Source organism: Psammomys obesus, unplaced genomic scaffold (genome assembly GCF_907164565.1).
Source record: "Psammomys obesus unplaced genomic scaffold, mPsaObe1.curated_primary_1811, whole genome shotgun sequence".
Lineage (NCBI taxonomy): Eukaryota > Metazoa > Chordata > Mammalia > Rodentia > Muridae > Psammomys > Psammomys obesus.
Genome location: NW_026596162.1, coordinates 359,759 through 377,278, shown reverse-complemented (window position 1 = coordinate 377,278; position 17,520 = coordinate 359,759). Strand labels below are relative to the sequence as shown.

Below are 17,520 nucleotides of genomic sequence, written 5' to 3'. Positions count from 1 at the left end.
CCCCCCATGTTTCTCCATTCCCATCAGCAGTCCCTGAGAACTTTGGGTCAATCGCATCCTCACCAGACAGCAACGGTGGAGTTCAGCCATTCTTTTCCAGGTAGCCATCCTGACAGGCATGTACTGGAGCAACACTGATATTTTAATGCATATTTCCTTATTAGATAAGGGACCTCAGTTCATATCTGCACCATATACAAAAGTGAATCAAAATGGTTCATAAACCTCAACATAAAACCTGAAACAATGAAACACAGAGCAAGGCACAGGAGAAAACCTGTGATCTAACAGAGACTTCATTGACAAGAACGTGATTCACAAAAGAACAAACTGATCAGTTGGGCTGCATCAAAAATTAAATTATTCTGCTCTTACCAAAACCACTAAGAAAGTGAAAAGACAAGCCACAGACTAGAAGAAAGTATTTACAGAGCAGATGTCTTACATAGAATTTAGACAGAATATATACATAATTGTCAAAACTATATTGAAGTTCTGAGAATTCAATAAAACTAATGTTGAATTTAAGAAGGGGTGAGACTGGAGAAATGGCTCAGTGATTAACCGATTGATCTTCCAGAAGATCTGAGATCAATTCCCAGCACCCACGTGGTAGATCTTAACTGTCTAACCCCAGTTCCATCACCCTCTTCTGACTTTTCTTGGCACCAGGCACATACTGGTATACAGACATATATTCGGGAAAAACACTCTCACACATAAGACATAAAAATAAGTAAGTGCAAACAAGTAATCCAGACATTGTGGTTCAAACCTGTAATCCCAGCACTCTGGAGGCTGAGAGACAAGAGGATTATGAGTTCAAAGATAGCATGAGCTACATGGAAGTTTCCTAGCCAGCACGGGCTACATAATGAGACCATGTCTGAAAAACAAAACAAAAAATCCTCTTTTTGAAAGCTTGAGGCTGAAGCCAGATGTGGTGGCATATGCCTTTAATCACAGCACAGGGAAGGCAGGTAGATCTCTACAAATTTCCAGGCTATCCACTAGATGGTTAGATAATGGGACTCTGTCTCAAGAAAAGAGGGAGCATGGGAAGGAAGAGGAGAAAAAGAAAAGGCAAAGGGGTTGACTAAATGCCTCACAAAAAAAGATACATGATGGTAAGCCCCTGCTCAGTCCACAGCACTGTAAGCTCTATGAAGATGGCGCTTTAATCCCTATTCAGCTCAGAAAAAGAGGAGCAGAAACAGTTCATATTCCCATGAGATGGACATGATGCATGTTTGTAGTTTGGCCCAGGGTTCTGACTTGCCACCCTCTGTCAGAAGAGATTGGAATTGTGTAGACATCCTCTAAGAATCAAAGTAATGTGCTATGTCATTGTGATCACCATCTCACTGATGTCTTCCTGTGGCCACAAGGAGAGAGTAGTGGCCGAAGCCAAGATTGGCCTTGAGGTGGACCAGCAGAGACGTGCAAGGTAAAACTGAGTGGAAGTGATACAGCTTCTCTCATGCAGCGGTGCATGTCTATCCATGCTGTATGGTAAAGCTGTCGCCCAAGGCTGGGGTATACACAGGCTCATAGATGTGGCCACACTTGTAGGGGCCTGTTGATAAAAATAACTGGAAGAGCTGGCACTCAAGAAGGCCTGGGGTGCGGCCTGAGGATGACAAGTCCAGGGCATGTGAGAATTGTTGTGCTACACGTCATCACCCAGCAAAGGCGACAACAAAAAAGATGACAACATGACAAAAAAAAAATCTTGCTTCCAATGCCACCAAGTATCCTATGACCAGCCCACAGAGACCCTGCCCTGAGGCATCTAGATCTGGTCCCCAACAGTGCCCACATGGCAGCAGCTGGTGACTGTGTTCCTTCTATCCCGAGGGACAAGGATAGAGCTACGTTGCAGGTGTTTCATTGACTTTCCTAGTCACAGGCCCCAGATGGTGCCACTTTTTCAGTGTTTCTGAATGTGATTCACATCACATGTTTGAGTCAGCTTTACCAGTCAGCTTGACACAACCTGGAGTCATCGAGAGGAGAGCCTCAGTTGAGGAATTGTTTCTGCCATGCTGGTTTGTGGGATGTTGGAATACAGCCCAGAAGTGGAGCTGTGTGAGAATTCTGAGTGCTTGTGGGAACACTCCAAGAAAACAGGACAAAAGTCTTATGGCTGAGTTTCTTCCAAACACAAAAAAAATGTTCTTGGAATGCGTTTCTGGGCCCCCTCTAGCAGAGCAGAAAGGAGTAGGTTTTTGCTTTCAGATTAATTACCTCTTACTACAGATTATCAGGTATGTTTAAACTCTAATTTGTACAATTCAATGGAAAAGAATGGTTTTTGCCACGCTCAGCTTGTCCTTGTAACCGTATACAGCTTGAACGCGTATGGACTTTACTCATGTGACTCTTCTTAACTCTCAGAGTGTAAGTTGTCTGCTGCTCTGAATAAAGTCAGCTACTGCAGGAGACATTAGTCTGTCTCTTTCCTTGGCTCCATTCTCCCAGGTCCTGCTGTCTCTGGAGTGTTGGCAGTGAATGTCTTAGCTAGGGTTTTTATTGCTGTAAAGAGACACCATGACAACAGCAACTCTTATAAAGGGAAACATTTAGTTGGGGCTGGCTTACAGGTTCAGAGGGTTAGTCTGTTATTGTCACGGTGGGAAGCATGGCAGCATGCAGGCAGACATGGTGCTGGAGAAAGTACTGAGAATTCTACCCCTGGATCGGCAGTCAGCAGGAAAAGAGAGTGACATTGGCTTGAACATCTGAAACCTCAAAGACCACCCCCAGTGACACACTTCCTCCAACAAGGCCACACCTACTCCAACAAGGCCACACTTCAAAAGTGCCACTCCCTCTGGGCCTGTGAGGTGCATTTTCATTAAACCCACCACAGTGGGCAAGTCTGTGAGGGATTGTCTTGATTGGTCTTTGATGTAGTAGGTTCCAGCCCACTGTGGGGTGGGGGAGGCACCATTCCTCAGGCAGGTGGTCCTGGGCTCTATAAGAGAGCTAGCTCAGCATTAGCCTACGAGTGATAGAGAGGGCACAAGCAAGCAGTGCTTCTCCATGGTTTCTCCCTTTGGGTCTGCTTAAATTCCTGTGATGACATCCCTCAGTGGTGAACCCATAGGTTAGTTAACCCTCTCCTCCCCTAAGCTGCCTTTGGTTGAATGTTTTAGCACTACAACAGAAAGGAAACCAGAACACAGGACACAAGTCAGAGTAGATGAGCATCTGCCACCGGATCGAGTGGCAGTACACTTACCACTGTTGCCCACCAAGGGGACTATTTTCAGGACCCTGACTCACAGGGCTTTGTAGAGATTATGTCACCAATAGGAATATCAGGAACCAAGGCACGTGGGAATGGAACACTCACCATCACTCACCACAGCCCATTTAGAGAGAGGACTTACGTTCTAAATGTGTGCAAGCGGGACATGGGACCAGAATCCTGCTTCCATCAGGGAATGCTGCAGGAGACCTCCAACCAGGCAGCTTGGCTGCATCCGAGCATTTGGGCTTTGAGTTAGTTACTTTTCTCATTGCTATGACAAGGTATCTGACAAAGGACAACTTAAGGAGGGATGTATCCCCACTCACCGTTTGAGGGTACAGTCCACCATGCCCAGGAAGGTTTAGGGTGAGGCAGCCAGTTGTAGCCAGTAGTCAAACAGAGAGCTGAGTGCTGACACTCAGCTCATTGCTCGTTTCTATTTTTTTAAATAAATTTTTTATTTTATGTGCATTGATGCTTTGCCTGCATATTTGTCTTTGTGAGAGTGTCAGATCTGGGAGTTACAGAAATTTGTGAGCTGCCATGTGGGTACTGGGAATTAAACCTAGGTCCTCTGGAAGAGCGGTCAGTGCTCTTAACCACTGAGCCATCTCTCCAGCTTACTTCTTCTCCATTTTTATTCTATAGACTCCCATTCCGTGAGTTGGTGCTGCGAATCAGGGAAGGACTTCCCTTCTTAGTTTAATGTCTCTAGAAATAACCTAGGAGCCGCTCCTAGAGGTGTGTCTCCAAGGTGATTCTAATCCATTCAAGTTGACAATAAAGATTTATGTTTTGTCAGAAAAGCCTAGTAGCCCAAAACAGTCACCACCTGGCAGCACAGAATTTACCCTGACCACCAAGAGACAGAGCTGTTGGTATCCAGTAGTGGAGAAAACGTCATGCTTCCCCTCCCTACATCTGTGTCTCTCTTGCCTGGTCATAAAGGTAAATGGACCAAACAGCAGCCTGGACAAAGGAAGATCCTTCAATCCAGGCAACGATGCTTGCCCAACTGATACATATCAGGTCTCCCCAAGGCCATGCCCTGTGGGGATGATGTCAGCAATTGAGCTTGGCTGACCTAAAGGTCTTTCTAGCCAATAAAGATCCAGCCACATGAGCCCACTGCTGTCAATCACTCTGTCAGCCCAGAGCTCCACAGCTGTCTCAGAGGTATTGGAATCTATACCACAGCCACCCTCCTATCCAATCTCTCTTTCTCTCCTTCCCTGACAAGAGTAATCCCTAATAAATACAATAAATATTCAGTCTAAACTCTCTCTGAAGTCCGGCTTCTGCCGATCCCAGGCTGGTTCCAGCTGCTTCCATGGCTTTCTCCTGTTAGTAGATTTTGAGGTTTGTTGCTTGCAGCCTTATTGAAAGAAAATCCAGAGCCAGACATAGTGGCACATGCCTGTAATCCCAGCACTTGGGGAGGCAGAGGCAGGCGAATTGCACTGTGAGTTTGAGGCCAGCCAGGTCTACAAGGCCAAGGCTACACAGAAAGACCCCATCTCAAACTTATTCTCCTCCACCAAAGAAAGAAAACCCAGAGATAAGAATTGATAAAGGAACTTATTCTGTTTACAATCTTGTCCAGAATTGAGGAGAGAAAAGTTCTTAGTTTCTCTCCACCTTTCCTGGAGCAGGATTAATATTGTTTTTTTAGAAAAAGAACAAAATCTGGGAAGTGTTCATTTGTAGGTTAATGGATGCAAGTTCTTAGAATGGTAAGATCAAAGGGAAATGCTCTCCTTGCCCTCAGAGCATTTTTATTTCTGGAGGAGGATATCCTGGAGAAAGCTGAATTCTCTAGAGGTCATTCTTTCAGAGTCCTCATGCATTCTCACCTGACTGCTCACCTTGGGCCATTAACTCATCACCTACTCTCTGATGTGTGAATCCAAAGCCTGTGGTTCTTCAGGCCACACACATACACAGTTGTATGCTGGCCATCCCGCCCCAGATGTTACACGGCACTTGTCCCCACAGGGTGTCCATTGCAGAACTCATCAATCTCCCTTCTCTCTGTCCAGCCCTGGCCTGCTCACCTCGCTGTTCCCTGCAGTGGTGGACACATCCCCACTCACCCTGTTTCCAGCCATGGACTTAGGAATCTTCTTCCCTGCTGCAAAGAGCAAGATTGCTCACGTCCCCCAACACTCCCCACTCTGGGACTCCTGTCCTTGCTATTTGTACTGTCACTGCCCTGGTACGAACCTACCCATCTCCCGCGTGGGCTGCTGCTGTGACATTCTGGCTCCCTTTCTTAAATCTTCTTTTGATGGCTTCCATTTTGTCGTCGGTACCATTTTCAGAGAGATCTGTGCTTCTTTCACTAATGAAAAATAATTCTGCCATGGTGTGTAGCCTCAATGTCTTCGCTGACAGGCAAACCCCACTCCCTCCGAAGCTGCTTACTTCATGCTGGCTCCGGGGGTGGTAGCAACCTCCCCCCCCCCCATTTCACATTGCCTGTGCACCACTGAACATGGTGCTGAGAAACTTTAAGGGCTGAGAAAGCTGTTCCCGGTCCTCCATCCCCACCTCTTGCAGATTGATGCTCAGCAGTGTAGTGTAATGCTTTTGTGTGTGGCCATGCTAGCTCTCAGAGAGCTCCTAAGGACAGGAATAGTGTCATCCCACAATGCCCTGGTCAACCAGACAAACTGTTAGTAACAGGCATAAGGCAGATGATAGAAGTGAGTGCAAGGTTCCAGTCAGTGTCTTGGGATGTAGTCATGGTTCCTCCACTTATTAGCCTGATGCCTCCATTGTAGGTCTTTTACGGTTAACTGTAAATTCAGATAGTTGGTTCAGGTGCTCTGTAAGTGAGTACCTTCCAGGTCTAAGACCTGGTACGAATGTAGTATGTAAAAACTGCCACTAGGTGGCAGGTGGGAAGGAAGCGATCTACGCGCAGAGCGGCTTTTGCTTTCAGAAAGCCAGTGTCTGTGTGTCCTTGGGAGCCTGTTCTTAACTGAAAAGCACCGTTTAAGAGTCTTCCCCCAGGCTCTGTAACTGTAAAACGTGCCAGGGAAACAATTAGCCCTGTCACCTGAGTAGACCCCAGTTCTAACCACAAAATTATGCAGAAGGCCAAGACAAAGAGTGTAAAAGACAAAGAGTGAGTTGATGGTGGAGTTTTGATACATCTCTTTCTGCTACCACCGTCAGCCTCTAGAGAGGATTTCTTTAGAATCATAAGGGGTTTTGTCTTGTTTGATTGCTTGTCTGCTTGTTTAATCTCGGGGCTGGGGATAGAACCCAGGACCTCACGCTGTGCTCTGAGTTACACCTGCTGCCTGAGTCAAGGGATTTTAGGTGGAGGATTAAAAAACTGTTCTGTGGGGCTGCAGAACTAGCTAATTTCAAGGTCCTGGGTTCAACCCCCAGTAACTGAGCTGTGAAGGGGTGGGAGGAAAGATTGAAAATGATTGCTGTGAGCGTCTTTCTAGGTGTGAAAACAGAATCTACCTGCAGGTGGCGCTGTCTCCCCGGGATGTTCATGCCGCACCTAACAATCCTTAAGAACTCCTGAGGCGCAGGCAGCATCATGGAGCTGCTTGTGAACAAGATCCTTGGGGTTTTTGCCAAACCAAACTCAAACCCAAACTTGGTTAAACGCCTTGGTAGGTAATGTGGTCCTCAGGTTAATAATAGACTAGTTTATGCAACAGTGAACCTTTAGACCCTGTTGTATGAAGGACTTGATAAGAAAGGTTCTATTTTTACTTCATGCTATCTAGCATGAAGGCCCCCTGCCACCACAGGTCACAGCCGCAGAGATGAACACCAAGGGAAGGCTCTCAGTGCTTTTTGCTCTGACCTAAAAGTGACATATCATATTCCCTCATACTCCATTAGTTTAGTTCCCTATTGCTGCCTACCTGCAAGGGGGGAGGGGGGGAAGGGAGGGTTGCTGGAAAACAGGAGGATAAATACAATGTTTTCAGAGCAGCACTGTGCCTGCCAAAGTGACAGCATTGAGGTTGGGGGCTGGGTGGGGGGTGTATAGCTGTGTTAGCATGTGGCATGAGCAGAGCTCTGAATTCAATCCAGCACCACAAAAAAAAAAAAAAAAAAAAAAAAAAAAAAAATCTGATTGACTGAGAGTCGCTGCATCTACCAGCCAAAGCTTCTCCAGACTTTTAATGAGGAAGCTCTGGTGGCCTGGGGCCAAACTTGTGTTCACCCTCCCCAGGCCATCAACCTGTTTTAAGTCTTGTTCTAATCTTAAGAGCGTATGGTAACCTCTTCCTATCACCGCATCCACAAAGTCAGCAGCCACGAAACCCAGAAAGTATCCTTCTGGCCCTGCTACTGCAAATAATAGGACTGTGTTCCGGCCTGAAAGTAAACCTCCATTCAGGCAGAGCCCCCATCTCCTCTCACCTCCTCAAGAATATCATATGAGCAGTTACTACCCCTTCTCTCATGAATTGTCCATCCCCACCCTCATACCAAATCATTCTTGTAACACTCAGACATATGATCATTTTTCTAATAATAATAATAATAATAGCTGGGTATGGTAGTGTACCATAATTCTAGCAGAGTCAGTCGGATCTCTGTGAGTTCGAGGCCAGCCTGGTCTACAAAGCGAGGCCAGGACAGCCAAGGCTACACAGAGAAACCCTGTCTAGAAAAAAAAAAATTATTCCCTTGACTCTGCTTTCATCCTCAGCCGAAAGAATATCCCTGTTCCCTCTTGTTTGAGTAAAACTCAGTCGTGGAGTGTGAGAACCAGCTGCAAAAGCAGAAGGGGGCCAAAAGCTAAGGAAAAGGCAGAGCATGCAATTTATTAAGTCCTTACAGATAGCAAGACAGGAGAAAAGTCACACCCTAAGGCAGAAGGGGAGTATAGTCTTGTTAGATGGAGGTGGCCATGGCCAGCCGCAAGTTTCTGGTCTTTCTCAAACACTATTTATTAACATGTCAAACATCAGGTTAAGAGGCAGTCCATCATCAGTGAGTCTTAACTGCTTTGTTTATGCCATAGCATGTGGAATGTATGCCTGGGTTCACCTGGCGGGCAAGATGGCAGCTTACAACTAAGATGGCTATGGTCACATAAAGTCGGCTCCCACCTCTACCCCACCCCCAGAAAACTCCCGAAAGGGGGTTTCTGTATTTCCCTCCTTACCTCCCTTTTTCATTGCTTTTTGTTTTTGTGGGGTGTGTGTGTGTGTGTGTGTGTGTGTGTGTGTGTGTCTATATATGGCCCAGATCTCCTGGATCTCATTATACAAATCAGTCTGACCTCAGACTCACAGAGATCTGCCTGCCTCTGCCTCCCCAGTACTAGGATAAAAGGCATGTGCCACCACGACCTGCCTCTTGATTGTTTCTTCTGACACGGGGACCTCTCTCTATGTTGCCCAAGCTGGCCTGAGGAGTGGGATTGTCCTGCCTCAGCCTCCTCAGCACTGGGGTCACAGGCCTGTGCCTCCAGCCCCAGCCCTTCTCTCTTGGACTCAACATTTCCTTCTCCAAGTGCCACCGAGCTTCCCCTAGCAAAGGCACCACAGCCTTTTAGGGTCCAAGCTGGCATTCCTCATCCCTTCCTTGCTGCATGTGACAGTGATGGGCAGGATGTTGCCCTGTGTTGGTGCCCTTGTTCCTCTCCTCTCAGGTGTACTATCTGGTCTTCATCATAGTCCTGCCTCTGCTGCATAAGTTCCTGTACCCCTGTTCTCTTCTGGAGCTCTTCTTACTGAGCACTGCCCTCAGAAAGTGACTCATTGTCTTTTACATGCTGCTGGCTGTCCATTATAAGTCTCTGGAACCAGCATCCAAACTCCAGTGCTCTGCAGTCAGTTGCTACTCTGACATCTCTGTTGGGTGTGTGCTTGAGAGCTGTGCCTCTTGAAGTGGGGTTCACCCATAAAACCTGCTTTCCCCATTGTATTAGCCAGATTCTGCATCATTGTGACAAAAAAATGCCTAGCATGAATGCCTTAAGGAAGGAGTGGTGTATTTTGGCTCAAAGTTTCAGGACACAGCCCTTGTTGCTGTTGATTCTGGGCTGAATATCAAGACCTCAGAGCATACGAGAGAGCCTACTCACCTTGTGACGGAAGGAGAAAACAAAAGGGAAGGCAGGAAGGCCCCAGCACAAGGCCCCTGAGGACACGGCCCATGCATGTACCTACCACATCCATGAATTCAGTACCCTAGCTCAGTCAACCAGCACCGGGAAGTATATACGTTGTTCACCATGCTGGCTAGAGGACTGCCTGGGAGCTACAGCTCTAAGTGGCTACCCATCATGGCCAAAGAGGCTCCAAACACCTATCACCAGCCCAAGCAAAGATCTAAATTCAAAATTCAGCCAGGTGTGGTAGTAGTACATGCCTGTGATCCTAACCTTCAAAAGGCAGAGGACGGAAGATGCTACAAGTTCAAGGCTAGCCTGGGTTACATAGTGAGTATCAGGTCAGCAAGAGCCATATAGCAAACCGGACTCAACACACACACACACACACACACACACACACACACACACACACACACACGCAAGCTCGCACTAGCTTTAAAGCATCATATGCTGGCAAATCTATTTACCTCTCTTTTAAAAACCCCACAGTTTTAACCAGTGCAACTTCTTCAACACGGCCTTTCCCTGCTTAGAGGATAACTGTTCTTCTGATCAACCTTAGGCCCTGGGCTCCCGAAGCAGCTCACTCTGATTTCTATGCAGAAGCAGAGGCAGCAGGATCCCGGATTCAGCTTCAACCCTTCCCCCATCTAAAGGACACCTCTAACTCCGCCCTGATGAACCACGAGAGATAAAAGATTGCTCCCGCATGCGGCAGGTTCCATAATAAATAAAAGATTCCTCCCGCGTGGGGCTGGTCCATGCAGGAAAAGACAGCTAAAAACCCAGGCGTGGCTTTGTTTCACAAAGCAAAGCGCGGCTGTGTTTCAGACAGGAATACAGGCTTGGCAGCTGCGGGGAAGAAAGTCTATTCTTAATCGCCGAGAAGTGTGGACGCTGGTACCAGCAGAAACCACGGATATTGCTTGGTTCAGGAGCAGAGGGGATGGAGTAGGTGACACAGGTTTGGGTTCAGGTAGATGGGGCCAGCGAAGTCCCCAGAGATGGGCAGGGGAACTTTTGGGAGAACCAGAGGTGCCAGAAAGCACCTGGTCACGAGGAGGGGGCGGGGCCGCGCCGCCGGGCTCTCCCCAGAGAGAGATTCCTTTTGAGAACCTGAGCCACCAGCTCCCGCCCGGCAGCTCAGGGAGTTGGGGGTAGGGAAGATAAGAAGGAGCGCAAACCCATCTGTCCTGGATTTGGGGGCTCACAGGTTTCCAGCAGTCAGTCGACATGTTTCGTAAATGAGAGAGGGCTCTCAGCTCCTCTCCCCCCTCCCCATGAGCGACAGAGGGTGTTATTTACTTCCAGCAGGCTGGGAAAGGGGGGGTGTGCAGATAGAGGGCAGCGGGGAAGATGATAGGGAGAGAACGCTGCTGGAGTCAGGGGGAGCGGTGCTCCACCCTGTTGATTTAGAGTACTGATACCTTAGAATCCCCAGTGTTGCCCCCAAGGTTTAATACTTCAAGTAAATGCGGACCCCAGTGTGATTTTACTTTTGGAATTGTTCCTGCTCTCCCGATAAGAGCATACGTACGGGAGAATAATCTTCTCCCAGATGGTGGATGCTTGTATTTGGGCTGGAAAGTCTGTGAGTGTGCATTGAGTATTGAGTATGGCATGGCTATAGCCAGCCATCTTGAAGTCAGAAGAGCTATAATCACCAGTACAAGACCCCCACACACCCCACCCCTGGCAAGAGTGAGCCTCCTAAGAGTCTTCCATGAGAAGTGGGGAGGGGGGCACCCCCGAGGCAAGGGGCCCCTCCCCTCCCCCAGGGGAGATGGAGGAGGCTCTTTTTCAAAGGTATAGTTGCTAGCGAGTCACCCATGCCCCTGCCCCAGTTGAACTATTGGTTCACCAAGCCAGACTTGAGTTGAAAGGGCTTCTTGGGGCTGTTACTAAATGTGCCTTGTCTGGGGTGAATAGAGACATTTGTTAGTTTCTTCCCAGGAACTACAACACATGTAGTTGATACAGGGAGGTGACTTGGAGGATCTGGGACCCATTTTAGAATGAAAGCGGTGCGATTAAGGCTTAGCCAGGATGGACAAAGGAGCAGGGCAGGTGGAACTGGCAGTCCTTAGCACAAGTAAGTGTTGAGGGAAAAGGTCATCCTGCCCCCTGGGTAAATCTGTTATTTTCTCAGGAACCCCAGCCTGACTTCGGAGCTTTGTGCTAGAGATAGAGATGCCCAGTCCTGGGAGAAGGCAGAACAAAAGCTCTCGCTCCTCCCCTCCCCCTCTCCCCAGCCTGTGAGGCTGAGGCAGATCCATCGTGAATCCCCGCCTGGGAGGAGGGGCCAGATGGGCCGGTTGCTCCCCTCAGTTCAGGTTATTACTGAAATGATTAAAGCGCTCTTCGAACATTGGTGACTCACAGCCTGTTGGTAAGCCCTGCCATCCGACTGGCCCTCTGCTTCCCCACAGAGGGCCCTCTGAGCGCATGGGACCCTACACCTCCACCAAGTTGTGGGTGGGTCCGTTCTTGGCACAAAGAGGCTCCTTTGCTGAGACTATGGCCGCCGAGGCAGGGGCAGGGCTATTTCGGTGCTTGCGTTCTCTTCGTGGCGACAAAAAACAAGCACATCCACCCAGTAAATAAAGGCGAAGCCAATGAAAGCAGCTGTATTTCAAGGAGAGCCGGGGAACAAGCCAGGGAATAAATGAACAGAGCCAGTGACAAAATGCCCATTCATTGGGTTCACTCAGCAAACATTTACTGAAGGCATCTGTGCACCCGGCACCGTACTGAAGGCTGGAGAGGCACAAAGATGCCCTTGAGAACTGTGACCACCGCCTCCCTTTCACTGCATTGGCTGCATATTAACCACACACAGCACCTTAAGGAGCTGGGGATACGTGGGATGTTTGAATCATCTGCAAAACATGAATGAATTCCACAAGTGATATTCAGCATCTGCTCCAAAGGTCTTGTTTGTAATCCCAGTATATAACATGTCAATCAAGCTCACTGATTCTAATGATACTTGTACCTAGTTTTATCCAGAACCCCACCCTTTGGTGAGTAGCCAATCTTACAATTTTTGAAACCTTATTGTGTGCCAGGCCCCGAGCACATCACAAAATAACAAAGCACTTGTACTATATCTCACAAGGACATCACATGGCAAGAGTGTCATCTTAGGTCCTCCCTTGTCTTAAAAAGTCACTAATGGGAATCTCACTCTTATGACTGAACTCTCAATCCTCCTCAGAGGATCCATCTCCAAACAATTACCAACAATTTGGGATCAAGTGAGTCTTGGAAGGACATTTAACCCCACATAGTTCTGCTCGGTCCTGAGACTGGAATCACAGAGGCTTTGTGGGCACTGTGAGAAAGTCTCGCCTCCCATTTCAAGACATCCTTCACTCCAGGAATCTTCCCTCAAATTCTGAAGTAACTTGAGAATTTTGAACTTCGAAAGTGTTGATCAAAGCCAGGTGCGGTGGCACATGCCTGTAATCGCAGCACTCAGGGAGGCAGGAGCAAGTGGATCTCTGTGAGTTTGAGGCCAGCCTGGTCGACAAAGCAAGTCCCAGACAGCCAAGGCTATGCAGAGATGTCAAAGATCGGCTTCGACACCACAAAGTAAACTGAATCAGGCTGTCGATCCATCTGGCTGCTGGCTGATGACTCAACAGACATTTTCTGAGGATAATTTTCCAGGCGGGAACCGATAGTCACCTACCGTGGCTTCCATTGATAGTGGCAAAGTGAGGGGTCAGAATTATGTTGCAGGTAGTAGGCCAGTGCTGGTAGCTTCCAGAAATGAGCTTACACCTGTTATGCTAACGGGGGCTCTTAGCTCTAGCAGGGGGCTTTCCACTGATAGTGGCAAAACGTCTGAAAAAGAGAAGGGAGAAAGAAAAAGACCACACAGACATACACACACTTGATAAAGTAAGACAGACTCCAGCAGATAGGCTTCAACAAGCTTCTTCTCTTCATTTAGCTTCTCTTAAAGGCTTCTTCTCCATACTTCCCTAACTTCACACATACACACAAGCATACATACATACATAGACACACAAACATACACGTATCTTGGTGGATGGAACAAACTCTGAAGAGCAATTCCAAACCACCTTTTTTATGTATGTATGTATGCTCGTGTTTTATGTATTATGGGTGAAAAACAAATATAAAAAAAAACAAATTATTCCCAAAAACCCATATACATTTGTAACTAAGCAACTTGTTATAAATTAACAGGTGACCAAGCAAGGTAATTTCTCAGCCTTTTTTTTTTCTTTTTACCAGCAGGCTAAAGTTTGAGGTTACAAAGAATCAATTATCTTAAAAAGTAATCTTATAAAAATCTTAAAAGAATCACAAACCTATGCTTTTATATAAAAAAAAAATCAGCCATCTCTACTTTAAATCCTTAAGGTGCATATCTACTCATTAATAATTTTTATTAAATCATATTAGGAAGCTGAGGGCAAAAACAGGCATAAGAAAATTGTCTTAATCACCAGCCCAGCTTGGGAGCTTCATGTCAGCCAATGTTACTCTGGGCTATTGTCTTTGCTCACCAACCTTAAAAAGTCCCTGGCTTTACTATTAAGAGTGTATATTTTCCTGAACTTCAAACTGTTCCCTAAGGTTTTCTATGTCAGAGCCACTAGCAAAAACATCTTTACCTAACCTTGCTAAACAAATTATTTCTCCAAATTCTTTCTAAGGGTAGTGGTCACTGCTAGCAATCTACACCTGTAGGTTCTTTCCAAGGATGGTGGTTGAATCATTAATCTGCTCCAGCAGCAACGCCTGAAAGAGATCAAGCCTTGTTATTGTGAGTGACAGTGATGCTGCCCAGTGAGGGGCTGGAAACGTGATTAGTGTTTTCATACAACTTACATGTTATGAGGGACGTGGTGACCACAGGGACAACAAGAAGAGCTGTACTCCATAACAGCATGGAATCCTAAGGACATAGTCTTCGGGGTTATGCCTCTCCAAGACACCCACTGTGGGTCTGCTAACTAGTGGACTGCATGCCAGGAGTTCTAGGGCAACTTTAGAACTTATTCCCCCTGCATGGCCCCTAACACAGATAAACCCTGTCTCAAAACAGTATTGATTAAAGGTACATTATTCTCATGATGTATTCATTACATCTAGGTTATTAACCCTTGGTATTGTAGTCATTAAAAACAAAGAGATAAATACTGAAGATGGTTCGTCTTCAGGACCTTCATCTGTGGCTAAAGCTATACAATTTAAAAGATATACAACTTGCAGTGAGATGAAGTAAATAAAAAAAAAATCTCAACAAGATGGAAAGACAGGAATTTATTTGTTGAATAGGTGTGTTGGTCCTTTTTCTGTTTATTTTTTATTTTTTTTTAATATGAAATAGCTGGGTATTTTATTCAGAAAACAGGTCACGGTCTGGAGGTCCGAGAATATGGAACTTGTAACAACTGCGACCTGCAACTGCAGGGTTCTAGTGACGACTTTCTGAGTAAACAGCATGGCTAGTGGCACCAAGGATGGGAACATGATCACCTGATAAGACAGGAAACCAGAGAGCTTCAAGGGCTAGGCTCATGTATTTATAATGACGCGCTCTTTAGGGAACCCAACTGGGGTCCCTGGAGAAACACAGTAGTCTCTCCTGTGTGCAAGGCTCCCAGTTACACGCCCTTTACACGAGGCCTCACCTCTTAAAGGTTTGCTCACCTGAATATCATCATACTGAAGAACAGGCCTGTGGCACATGAACTTTTGGTGCACACAGTCAAACTGTATCCAAACCGCAGCAAATGGAGATGCTCCACCTGGCCACTCACTCCTGTCACACCGACGGCCTGGGAGGGCCCGTAGACACTCCTGTCAGTAGCTACGGGAACAGGGGCAGCTCTAGAGCCTGAAGACATTCGACATGAGTCTTTCCAAAGATGATCCAGATGATCTTTGGGTGCTGGGTGGGGAGAAGGCAGAATGGGAATCTTCTGTCAGAAGCACAACACTTGGCTTTGGAATTCAACTTCCTCAGGAACAGAAACCATGAACTTTCATTCCCACGAAAGCCCAAATCACTCACAAAGTACCCACTAAGTAAAGAGGAGGAGCCCAGCAGGAGTGTGGGGTAGACAAAGGCCAGGGAGGGCTGGGAACCCTCCACCACAAGGACTCCATAAATCTGATGATGCCGTGTTGGACACTGGCAAACTGCCGGGGTCTCCAACACATTCATTGCTGTAAGAAGGAAGAGCTTTCTTGAGTTTTTTGTTTGTTTTTGTTTTGTTGGGGTTTTTTTTTGTTTGTTTGTTTTAAGTTTGCTTCCTTTCAGTTCAACATGCTGCTTAACTTTAAGTGTAAACAGATATAAACGCCTCCCCCGCCCCCTGTCCCTCAGAGTCCTTGTCATCCACTCTGCTTGGTCGCCAGCCTCCTGTCTTTCCTTCGGCGATGGTGAGGCAGATTCCTTTTCCTCGTGGAAGGGAAATCCACGGCTTGTTGCCCTGGACGATCAGAAGATGTTGGAGAGGCGGGTGGCGAAGCCATTGCCATTGGCATCTTTCACATGCACCGGGTCGAAGGGGCCAGGGTGGCGCTCGCGGTTGGTGATGATGCCGAAGCGCTCCAGGTTGGCGCCTTCGGTCACCACACATAGGTGGCCAGTATCGAACTTGATGGCATCGGTGATCTTGCCAGTGTCCAGTAAGATCTGCACGGAGTCGTTGACCTTGATGAGCTGGTCAGGGGTAACGGATGGTACACGCGTGCAAGATGCCCTTGGTACCCATGAAGACCTTCCTCACCTTGCACTGCTTGCACTTGGCCTCCTCAGGCGTGATGCGGTGTACCGCAAAGCAGCCCTTGGTATCGGTGTCGTAGACCAGGCAGAGGTTCCCGTTGCTTTTATCAATGCGGATGACCTCCATGGAGGCCTGCTGGGTAGGCCACATCAGCTGCGGCCTTACCATCAACCTTAATGAGGCTCTGCACGTAGAGATAGACCTTCTTCACGTCGTTGCCCATCAGAGCGTACTCGAGTCCGTTCCTGAGGACGGTGCCAAGCCGCAGGCACTCCCGCTGGTGATGTGGGCCGGCAGATGGATGCGGCTTAAATATGCCGCATATTTGGTTGTCTGTTTGGGACAACCAAAGGCTTCAGGTGTTTCTGAGAACCCGGAGCCATGGCGGAGCTGCAATCGGAAACAGGCCCTTCTCCTTCCCAGAGCATATGCGGAGTGAGCTTTCTCGAGTTTATTGCTCAAGTTCTCTAAGCCCATGTCCTAAGCATATTTTGTTCCAGGCGGCCCAGGACCACCCTGGGGCCCATCTGCCGACCTTTTGTGCTTAACAAAAGAGTAGCTTAGAGCTGTGACACATCACTCCTGTGGGTGATGGGCAGGGTTTGTGTGTCCCTCCCGTTAGTGGATGGAGAAGGTAGAAAGGCTCTCAGGAAGTTTTTGGTAAAACTGTATTCATTTTCAGCCCCAGGTTTGCTACATTATTGCGTAGCTCCCAGAGTATGATCTGACTGGGGCATTGAGGGAATGAAAAGAAAGAAAGAAGAAAGAAGAAAGAAAGAAAGAAAGAAAGAAAGAAAGAAAGAAAGAAAGAAAGAGAAAAAAAAAGACAGACACATCGACAGAAGAGCTTGAATCAGGTATATTGGACTCTTTGATGAAATGGCTGCAGCAGCCCAGAAATTCAGTGTGCTTATTATATTATAATTGAATGCAGAGGCGGGGTGAATGCATATTGAATATGGAGGCAGGATTCATGGTATGCAGCTGAATAAAAAAGACAGGTTTTGCTAATCTCTGTAGGCCTAGTCTCTGCAGGGGAGCGCTCTTCAGGCCATAAACATTGGGGTGGGAGGCTCGACAATGCTTCGGTGGATATTTTCTGCACACGCTGCCAACATCCACACACCGACCAGGAGGGCAAGTTTTGGCATTTCCCTGAGCCTTGCCCAGGTAAGACTTTGCCATTCGCAAGGGACTGAAACGTTGGGGTCGTTGGCATGGCTGGCTCACGTCTACACACATCCACTCAGGACATTATACGCTCAGGGCTTCCTCCACTCCCCACACAGGCTGGCATACTTTGCTGTCTGCTTCAATGAGAACAGCAAAGCAGCTGTCGTGTGTTTTCTTGCCATGAGGCACAATCTGGGACTTGCTGCGTCTCTCTG

The 17,520-nt window shown here is 47.4% G+C and overlaps 1 pseudogene; it reads right to left on the bottom strand.

Annotated features, from left to right (window-relative positions):
• Positions 1-15,737: 15,737 nt before the first annotated feature.
• Positions 15,738-16,515, bottom strand: LOC129667432 (40S ribosomal protein S4, X isoform-like; annotated as a pseudogene).
• Positions 16,516-17,520: the final 1,005 nt, after the last annotated feature.